Raw genomic sequence first — 11,400 nt, 5'->3', positions numbered from 1 at the left:
TTAGTCAAAGGGTAAATGAAACCAATGACTGGTTTTCAAAAAAAAAATTAGAGTTTTAGGTTCTACCTTGCCCACTATCACCAAGAGGTCCGAGAGGAGGAATTAGGGGGAAATACTAGCAGCACAAATACTTTTTAAGTTCTGAGGATTTCTTCCTCTTTTCTGGTATTCTTCTTTCTCACTACCCCTGGCCCAGAGAGAAAGGACTTCCTTAGTGAGTCTGTGTTCCTTGCCTAGTTTCTGTGCTTACAGTTCCTGAGACTGGGCTTAACCGCCCAGGAAAAAGACAGAAGCTCACCACTGGCTCAGTATCAATTCAAATCCTGGCTTCCCCCCCCCCCCAACTCTTTAGGTTAAAATGTACTTCTAAGCATTTTATACAGCTGCCTCAATGCTTATATTTGCACTAATTGTGGGAAAACAGGATAGAATATGCTTATTTTGTAACTTAGAACCAGGACATTCTCCCAGACCCCACAATTTGTTGCTAGAATTTTAAGATTTCTATTGTATTATGTTAGCTCTTTATAGCTTATTAGTAACTTCCCATATTTATTCCTAATTTTCACATTAAGACCTCACTTTATCTTCACAAGAAACCTAAATGCTTAAATAAATTTAGGAGCTAAAGATTCAGAGAGGTCCCAGTGGCTAACCGTGAACTGACAAGAAGTCTCATCCTCTAATTCCAAGGTGAAACTTCACACCCATACTGAGTTTGACATTGCTTTGATTTCTTCTCCTTTATACATCTCTTTTGATGGTACTAGTCAAATGTGAAACATAAATGAGTGATAAATCAGTCCATAATGTTTCGAGTTGAATGTTGAGTAATCTGAACAGAGACAATATTAAACGTCTTTTCATTTCTCTGCTCTCCTGAGGGGTATTTTTACTGCCATCTAACACAATTCACTCACAGCTTTACAGTCAGAGATATTCAATATCTTTGCCAATACAAGACTGTCGCCCTCACTGCCTCTGTATTTAGATATAATATGACTAAATGGTGCGTGCTGGGGGGATTCCAGTTCTACTCTTTCTCAGTCCACTTGCCTGCAGGCTTTGATTAATGCAGAAGCTACTAGATACCAAATGTAAATAAATGAAAAATGATAAGTACCTTTGTATTTAATGAGCTCTTGGTAAAATAATAAGGACAAATCGTGTGATTTTTTTTTTTTGCTTTTTTGGGTCACACCTGGCGATGCACAGGGGACACGGGGACACTCCTGGCTCTGCACTCAGGAATTACCGCTGGCGGTGTTCAGGGAACCATATGGGATGCTGGGAATCGAACCCGGGTTGGCTGCATGCAAGGCAAATGCCCAACCTGCTGTGCTATCTCTCCAGCCCCAAATCACGTGACTTCTTAGGCAGCTACTGGAAAATATGTATTATCTGCTCGTCAGTGTGGATGAACCTATGGAGCAGTAAGAATTTCTATACCTTTGGGCCATAGAGATAGTCCAGTGGATGCAATCATAAGGGTTCTATCCCAGGTACTGTGCAGAGTACCCTCGTCCCCAAGCCAGGGTGACCCCTGAGCACAGAGCCAGGAGGAAGTCCTGAGAACCACCAGGTATAGAACAAAAACCAAAACCAAATTCTGTTTCTCGCTCCCCTTGATTTTTTGGGGGTCCTTTAGATTCCTGACAGAAGAGTTCACAGTGTCCTAAACGGACATTCCTTTCTATCACTCCGAACCTGTCTCTTTCTGCTGTTTGTCTCATTAAAAACTGAGAGAGATCTCTCTGTCTTGTTCTCTCACAACACTCTCCCGTATTTCAGCCAATCCTGTTACTTGCATTTTTATTTTATTTTATTTTTGCTTTTTGGGTCATACCCGGAGATGCTCAGGGGTTACTCCTGGCTCTGCACTCAGGAATCATTCCTGGTGGTGCTCGAGAGACCATATGGGATGCTGGGAATGGAACCGAGGTCAGCCACGTGCAAGGCAAACACCCTCCCCGCTGTGCTATAGCTCCAGCCCCTACTTGCATTTTTAAACTACACCCATGTTCTGCCAAGTTCTTACCATTCACACAAACGACAGGACATGAACCACCATTGCCTCTCACCTGGATTGATCTCTTTTACTCTCAACTCAAAGTCTGAGTATATTCAGAGAGAGGGTATTAGAGCTTAGATCCCATATATATTGATCTCATATATGTATATATATATGCACATATATAATATAATGCTTTCAGCAACCTTCATTTGTGGTGTGGGGTGTGTTTTTCATTCATTTCTTTAAAAATTATTTACAAAGCCTTGACTTATAATTCACTGATAGATGAGTCTTTGGCATACAATATATTGCAACACCAAACCCACACCAGTGTCAGTTCCCAGCCCCCGCCCCCGTGTTCTAACGTGCCCTCTGCCCCTTCGCCCTGAGCTGCCGTCCTCCATGACATTTCAGAGTTTAGTATTTGTAGTTTAAATCTCATGTTTTCGGCGTTGTTAAGTCTGTGAGCAGAAACCATACTATGTCAGTGATGAAAAGACCTGAGCTGGTCCATCATATTACGTAAAGCCAGATTCTTTCTACTAAGAGCCTACAGCGTGTTCGCGGAGTTTGTCTCCTTTAATTTCTTAGCCTGCGTCCTTTCTTCCCGCGGTGCGTCGGTCTGTCTTCTTTCAGGGTGCCCTGCCGTCTGAGCGCCTGGCCACGTACAGCTTCCACCCAGAGAGAGCCCCCGTGGGTCATACTCAGCAAGGCTCCCCTCCCTAAAGTCACCTCTCAGCTGTGTGTGCCTGAGCGCTCAGAGTAAGATGAAATGCTCAACCCTGTCCCCTACTGACGGTCCCTCCCGATACCCTTGACTGTCCGTTTGTTAATCCTGCTACTCAGCCTCTCCTGCGAGGAGAACGCAGCGTCATTGGTCGTAGGGTGATGAGAGCGTCTAGGGAGCACTGCTGGAGACACGGCCGGCAGGGACAGGTCAGGGAGAGGAGGCAACTAGAAGCTACGGGGAGGTGGGAGGGTCCTGGGGCCACAGCCAGCCCTCGGGGGCTCCAGGGCGACACCGAGGCTCTCAGGGGCCAGCAGTGCGCGGCTTGAGCCTGGGACCCCCGTGTGAGCGCCTGAGGACTGCAGTGCCTTTCTGGGCCCTGAACGCAGGTTTATGAAGGCAATTCTCTCCTCACACCTAAAGCTATCCGGGCCACACTAGGAGATCAATTAAATAAGGTGAACAAAGGAATATTCTTACAGAGAAGGTGAACACTTTATTTAGTATTAAAAAAACCCAAGTCTACTTCTTACCTGCAAATCATAATTTAGCATTTAATACTATGCACCCACAGCAGATATTCAGTCAACGTGGAAAGCCGTTCTTAGATTAATTGAGGATCAAGGGTGAAAGCTCTATATTGCATATTTTTTACTTCCTCTGAAGATGTTTAATAGATACATGTCAATGTGTTTTAGAGCATCACCACTGTCCAAATGATCAGCCAGACTTAGTCAATTACATTGGGTGAAGATTTAATTGATGATGATGATGATGATGATGATGATGATGATGATGATGTTTGTTCGGGGGGCACACGTGGTGGTGCTCAGGGGGTTACTCCTTGGTCTCCACTCAGGAATCTCTTCTGAGAGGCTCAGAGGACCATATGGGGAGGCAGGGATCAAACCGGGCCAGCCATATGCAAGGCAAGTGCCTTACTCACTGTGCTACCTCTCCAGCCCTGGACTAAGATTTATTGATGAATCAATTTATTTTCAATCAAAGTGACCCAAATAATGAGAAGACAGTATAGAAGCAAAATTATGTATATGTTAGTTAAGTATATCTTCTGACTTTTTGTTTATGTATTTTTTTAAATTTTATTTTCGTAAGGTTGTTCACATTAATTTATTACATTCAATATTTCAACACTAATCCCACCACCATTACACCTTCCAACCACCATTATTTCAAATTTTCCCACAACTATTCAAGACTGCCTGCCACAGGCAGGTTCTAGATAGTTTATTTTCTATTGCTCATTATGAATATCATGAGGGGTTATGTGGCCACCTTTGCAGCCGCATACTCCTGGAATTCTAAATATGTAAATGATTGGGGTCCAGGGACATTCTGTAGGGAGCTAATCCATTTTGAGATTCATTTGTGAGTCTCTGGATAAAAAGTGGGCGCTCAAATATGGCCCGAAGGCAGTTTGTGGGAATGAAGGAGTGGGCTAGGAGACAGAAAAGACGAACCATCGTCCCTTCGATGTGGCCTGGTGCCTTCAGGTTCTGCTCCCAAGTACCTGTTTTTTTTTAAATGTAGGAGTATTGCTATTTATTCAGCCATTGTTTAAGCTGATTGAATTGGGCATGAACTGCACATTAGTATTTTTTATATTCAGAATTTTAACTTAATTTTATTATTATTATTTATTTTTCCCTACCCACCCCGAGTAGAGCTCCCAGCCAAAGACCACTGGAACCTAGCTACAGCCATGCTCGAGGCCCTTCTCCACACATTCGGACAGGCCTCATGCATGAAGGTACTGGCAGAGGAACTCAGGTGTGTGTAATCCCATCAATGGCCAACATCCAGAGAGAGACTTAAAAGCAAGCTCCCAGAATTGCACGGCCATCTTGTAGCCTACTTCTCCCTCTGGAAGAAACTGGCAAGCTTCTGAGAGTTTCCTGCCCCCATGGGACAGCCTTGCAAGCTTCCCATGGTGTATTCATATGCAAAATCCAGCAATAAACTGGATCTCATTCCCCTGACCCTGAAAGAGCCCCCAGTGCTCATCGTTGGGAGGGCCAAGTCGAGACAGACTTCTAAGATCTCAGGGAAAGGATGAAATGAGATGTTACTGAGCCCCCTCAAGAAATCAATGATTAATGGAATTTCATGATTGTGATTTATTTTAATAACTTTGAGATACAGTTACAAAGCTTTCCTGTTTGAGTTTCAGTCATACAGTGCTCGAACACCCATCCCTCCACCAGAGCACATTCTCCACCACCAATGCCCCCAGTATCTCCCCCTGCCTCCATGGCAGACAATCTCCCCTATACTTTTTTTTGTTTTGCTTGTTATAAATAGCATAAGATGTCGCAAGGCCATGAGAGTGGCCACATGCTCCTGGAATTCTAAAATTTTAGATAATTAGGGTTTGGAGAAATCTCTGCAGCGAGCTGCTCGTTTCGAAGATTTTTTTGTGTATCTCTGGGTTTTTCTTCTGAAAGTTTATGGTCACCAGGGTCACAGAGGGAACACCCGCTCCGTCTGAGCAGCCCCGGTGAGATGGGCTCTCATGGAGTCCAAGGAAGATCTCCCACGAGCTGCCATCTTCCCGGATTCACGGCTGCATCTCTGATCAAGGCCGGTGGCGTGTTTGCATATTATTAAGCTATCAGTTCAGTTTTTCATGGTTTAGTTGTTGACTGAGTGTAGCACAGGAGTAAACACACTTTATTAGGGCACATTTAGATATAACGACTGATATTAATACAAAGAGGCTCAAGAAATGCTAGGAGAGAGGAACTTCCTGGCTCAAAATATTGTGAAACTGATGGGTATGACTGACTTTAGGCATTATTGACTCTCACGTACCTAAATGATGACATCAGAATCCTCCCTCTCCTATTCTTCTCCATCTCTCTCTGCTGGTTTGCTTACATGCTTAGGGATGTTCTATCCAAGGAGTAACATACAACTTGAAGGTTCATCTTACAACCCCTCAAATCTGATGGAAAAGAAAAAGTTTTCCTTTATAATTCTCTCCTCCCCCAAACTTTCGTTGGCTGGATCATGTAATTCCTCCTTCTACATCATCAACCTATGACAAGTGTTCTGTAGGATTTGGGGAGGTCATACAAGGTAAACTCCATTTTCAGCTGGGTGCATTCAAGCTCTTAAAAAAAACACCAAGCACAGGATACTAAATTATCATATGCCCATTATTTTGTTATAACACCATAAATTGAGTAATACAGGGAAAGTTTTAAATCATCTCTGAGAAAAGAAGCTGAATTTCACCGGGGAATGACCAGTTATTGTTCTGGAAAGATGAGTAGGATTCTATTATGCAGAGAAAGAACTGCATAAATAAAATGGAGAATAAGAAAAGAGAATGAAAGTGGGGAGAAGAGAGAGAAGGGGGAAATTAAACTAGATGAGAGATTAAGGTGAGAAGGTAGAAATAAGGTCTAGAAAGGAAGTCTGAAGCCAGATTCCACTTTCAAAGTCTAAATCTCCTTGTTCGTTAATGCTGTATTCTTTTGTCTTATGCCATTGTTTCTTCTCTCTTTCTTTGAACATCAGAAACATTAGAAATGCTGTCCTCTAAATATGTTACATGGAATTTTCAAGTCTTAAAGTCAAAAAGAGCCAATGTGAAGTATGACTGGGTTTGAGCAGGAACAGAGAATAAAGAGAAGCCAAAGACCCAAATAAATTCAAAATAACTCAAGGAACAAACCATTATTATGCATTAATAATATGACCCAAATTCCACCCTCTTCAAAGGGTCTTGTAATCTGAATCTTAGTAAAAATCTGTACACTAAAGAATTACTACTCAAAAACCTAAAACAAAACTTTAGGAACTTTCCCAGAACAAAAATAAAGCTAAGTCTTTGATACCAGCCCTAAAATCTTAGGCAAAATGAAACTTCTGAATTGTGAGCTGGGGTATAATTTCCGAGCAAAAAATATTTCAATGGAGAGGAAATCAGCACCAATATATGGGTTCTACTTCTCAATCTTAACTAAACTTGGCTCTTATGCCTTTATATATGGCTGCCAAGTAATCTTGGATATAATTGATTTATCCATAAATATTATACATAGAGTTTATCACTAGCTTTGCTCCATCCAGTGCACAGATATTTGATGGTGGCACCAAGATGTAATTTTTATCTTTTAATTTTTTAAGCAGATTTTATTTGGAGGGTTTTAGGAAAGGAGGAAGGAAGGAAGAGAAGAGAGCAAGGTGCTCATGGGAGAATGCAGGCTTCCTCCCAGGCCCGGAGAGCCCCTACAAGCCCCAGCCTTAGACAGGAAAGCATGAAAGTCCACATCTCAAGAGGGGAGATGCGGGCCACGCATGTGCTCGGCCACGTGGGCACAAGCAGCACGGGGGCTCGGGCAGATAGCTTACTGGAGGTCTCAGTGAGTCATCTTTCAGGAGAGCTGTGACTCAGATTGGAGTCAAGCCAAATGCAGAGCTTCCTCTTGGGAAGGTCTGGGCCGATGTTTTCTGCAAATCCAACAGGATGGGCATTTAATTCAACTTAATGACCTGCCGCTGAATTCACTCTAAAAAGCGAAATCACAAAAGTATAATGATTCCAGTTAAATTTCCACTACCCCTGACTCCCAGAACTCCTCGGTGAACTTCTACCAGCAGCCCCCCCGCCCTGGAAAGCCCCTCCTAACGTCCCCGCCCCCAGGAGGTGGCGGTGGCTAGTGGTCCCTGCCACTGTTCCTGGTTCTTGTCTGCGGTCGCATTATACTTTCTGACCTCCCTGTTGCTGAGCTGGAGCCTTAGAGCGGCCAAGGAATCATGAGCAAAAGCGAAACATGTCACTTTCAAACAGATGACACCATTGTCCTCAGTCCCATCTTTCACTCTTCCTGCTCTGAGCAGTGTTTGCCGCACTGATGGCTTTGGTGTTATTCTGGGTCCCTAAGTGCCAAGAGGCAGCTGACTTTTTTAGGTTTTTCATCACAACTAAGAAATAAACTTTTATTATTAAAATAATGGCCCACTGAGATTTTTGTCTTACCAGCATAAGGTGGCATATCCTGACTAATACACATATATTGTCTTAAATTATTCTATGTAATATATAGCTATGTGATTTTATGTGATTCTCTGAGGTAGGAAGTTGATAGTTAATTATTCTTTTCTTTTGTATATACAAGAAGGTTAAGATTCAGAGATGTAAACATTTTTGTCTAGATACACAGAATGAGTGATAAAACTAGGAATAAATTGGATTTGTAGACTTTAAATCTTCGGGTCTTTTAAAAATATACAGTTAACATGCAAAAAAGTGGGCTCTGACCTCTATCTAGTATCATGCACAAAAGTCAGATCAATATGGATTAAAGACCTCAACATTAGACCCGAATCCATAAGGTACATCGAAGAAATGTAGGCAAAACTCTCTATAATATTGGAGCTAAAGATAACTTCAAAGATAAAATGCCACTGACCAAGCAAGTGGAAGCAAAAGTAAAAAAATGGTACTACACTAAACTAAGGAACTTCTGCACCTCAAAAGAAACAGTGACCAAGATACAAAGACAGCCCACAGAATGGGAAAGATTATTCACCCAATACCCTTCTGATAAGAGGTTAATATCAAAGATATACAAGGCACTGGTTAAGATATACAGGGAAAAAAATACCCAATCCCATCAAAAAATGGGGAGAAGAAATGAACAGAAGCTTCCTCAAGAAAGAAATTCAAATGGCCAAGAGGCACGTGAGAAAATTCTCTTCATCACTAATCATGAAGGAGATGCAAATCAAAACAATAATGAGATATCATCTCACATCACAGAGACTGGCACACATCCAAAAGAACAAAAGCAACTGGTGCTGATGTGGATGTGCAGAGAAAGGGACTCTCATTCACTGTTGGTGGGAAGGCTGACTGGTTCAGCCTTTTTGGAAAACAATATGGACATTCCTCAAAGAACTAGAAATTGAGCTCCCATTTGACCCAGCAATACCACTTTGGGAATATACCCTAGGGGTCCAAAACACACAGCAGAAACACCATCTGCACTGCTATGTTCACTGAGCACTATTCACAATAGCCAGAATCTGGAAACCACCTGAGTGCAAGAGAACAGAGGAATAGGTAAATAAACTATGGCACATCTACACGATAGAATACTACACAGCTATTAGGAAAAATGAAGTCATGAAATTTACCTAAAATGGATGGACATGGAGAGTATCATGCTATGTGAAATGAGTCAGAAGGAGAGGGACAGGTGTAGAATGACTACATTCACTTGTGGGATATAAAAAATATATAGTAGAAGACTAATATCCAAGGCCAGGGAAAACAAGGGCCAGGAGGACTGGTCAGTCACAAGTGTGTGTGGGCCAGAGGGTAGGGAAGATAGAGACGTGACCAGTATGACAAAAATAGGTGGGAATGATCGCACCGGACAAGAACTGAGTGTAAAATTAATTAGGTAAAGGGACATACACAACAGTCTTTTAGGATCTGTACTGCAAACCACTATGCCCAAAAGGCAGGGCGGGGGGAGAGAGAGAGAGAGAGAGAGAGAGAGAGAGAGAGAGAGAGAGAGAGAGAGAGAGAGAGAGAGAGAGAGAGAGCGCATCTGCCCTAGAAGCAGGCAGGGGATGGGGTGGGGGGGTGGGAAGGAACCTGGGGACACAGGTGCTGGGAAATGTACCCTGGTGGAGGGATGGGTGCTGGAACACCGTATGACTGAAACCTGATCATGAATAGCTTTGTATGGGTCTATCTCACAGTGATTCAATTAAAAAAAAATAAAAATATACAGCTAAACAAAGTGGCTTTCTAATTGTCTTGAAATGTTCCTAATTGTGTCCCAATTTATACTGAAAAATATGATGCTCCCAATATTTTATGCCATTCACATTTATCAAATTTGGACTCAGTCTGTTCTTCACCAGGGTTTTAGCTCTGTAGCACTGTCATCCCCGTTGTTCATCGGTTTACTCGAGCAGGCACCAGTAACGTCTCCATCGTGAAACTTGTTGTGACTTGTTTTGACATATCGAATATGCCACGGGGAGCTTGCCAGGCTCTGCCGTGTACGTCCTGGATAATGGATCAGGAAGGTCATCAGCACTGCTCTTTAGAGTGCGTGGTTTGAACTAACGTGTATGCACTTACTTGCATAAACCTCCAAGCTGGTGTTTACTCATACCAAGCAGGCCTTGATCACACTAACCTTGCAGCCCCTGAGGACCCTGTTGACAGGTTAGGGTCATACATGCTCGGCTTCCAATGCGGAAGGCACACAGCAGTTCATCTCTTCCAGGAAAATGGAAAATAAGCTATGGCTTTAAGGAAGGACCCCAAAAATGGTTCATGCTGAGACGAAGGCCAAAGAATGAATGACAAAATTATCTAGGATTTAGTGTGAACCAAACTGACAGCATTTGCAGAGCTGGATCTTTCCGTAACCCTTGCTCCTGAAAGGGTACACCCTGTAAAACTATTCTAGAGCAATCATTAACCGCGAAGCGAGCCAGGAGACAGCAGATGCTGTGCTACTCCCTCTCCCTCCACACTCAAACATATTTGTAGAGTACATATTTGCCTACTTTAAAACAAGAGCAAAACCGAGCTGCCTCCCCTTAACAGGAAGTAAGCAGGACTTTTCATAGGCTATCAAAATATTGACAGTAGATAATGGGCTGTATAAGATACTGGTGGGAAGAGAGTTAATAATCACAAGATAGAACTGCCTAAAACCATCAAAGCAATGAATGCTGTTTTTGTTAATAACTGGCTGGTGACAGAAAGTTCTTTCAACCTTGCATCACTGTAATTGAAAAATACAATAGCGCAGAGATATATAGTAATAAGATCTACCTCTCTGATTTATATCCCTGAATTAATTTTTCCACAAATATAAGAAAGAAATAATCTTCTTCTCTATGAGGAAAAAGGCCAGCTCGCTGCATTTTTCAAAAGTAAAATGTGATTAGCAGTAATAAGAAACTCTAGAGGATCAAAGCCCCTCCATTTAAATACTGCGAGGAAATGAAACTAATTCAGCCAAACTGTGTTGCCTAACTCAGTGAACTTTATAGAAAAATTTGTCTTTTAAATGTGTTATTAAGTTTGAGGATGTAACTCAAGGGGAGGTCACTCGCCTTGCATGTGTGAAGCCCTGGGTTGGATCCCTGGCACCACACCAAAAAATTAAAAATGGAAAGTGACTAGAGTTCAATATTTTAATCTCCAGTATCAGAGCACTTCATAAACTTAAGGCATCAGGAAGGTGGGTCAAGTGCATAATCAGAATCCTATTAGGGGGACCTGGGGGTACACCACGGATCATTTATCTCTACATTTCCTTAGAAATTAACTTTCAGAGAGTCAACCAGCCTATGAAAATAACAGTCCTGTCCCCCAAGCATAAATCTTTACTGCCTTTCGGTATAAGCTAAACTGAAAAGATATGATGCCTCGTTTTCTGTAATGATTAATCCCAGATTTGCCAGCTGTCTTGATGAATACCTCTAGCAAGCGGTTGGACAGGTGCAAATCTTCTGCAAGTTTAATGGAACTCTTTCTCTCTCTCCCCCCTCTCTCTCTCCCTCTCTCTCCCTCCTCTCCCCCTCTCTCCCCCCCCTCTCTCCCTCTCTCCCTCTCTCTCCCCCTCTTTCTCTCCTCTCTCCCCCTGTCTCTCCT

Source organism: Sorex araneus, chromosome 5 (assembly GCF_027595985.1).
Source record: "Sorex araneus isolate mSorAra2 chromosome 5, mSorAra2.pri, whole genome shotgun sequence".
In the NCBI taxonomy this organism is placed as follows: domain Eukaryota; kingdom Metazoa; phylum Chordata; class Mammalia; order Eulipotyphla; family Soricidae; genus Sorex; species Sorex araneus.
The sequence above is the reverse complement of the archived record's forward strand: the minus strand, read 5'-3'. Positions refer to the sequence as shown.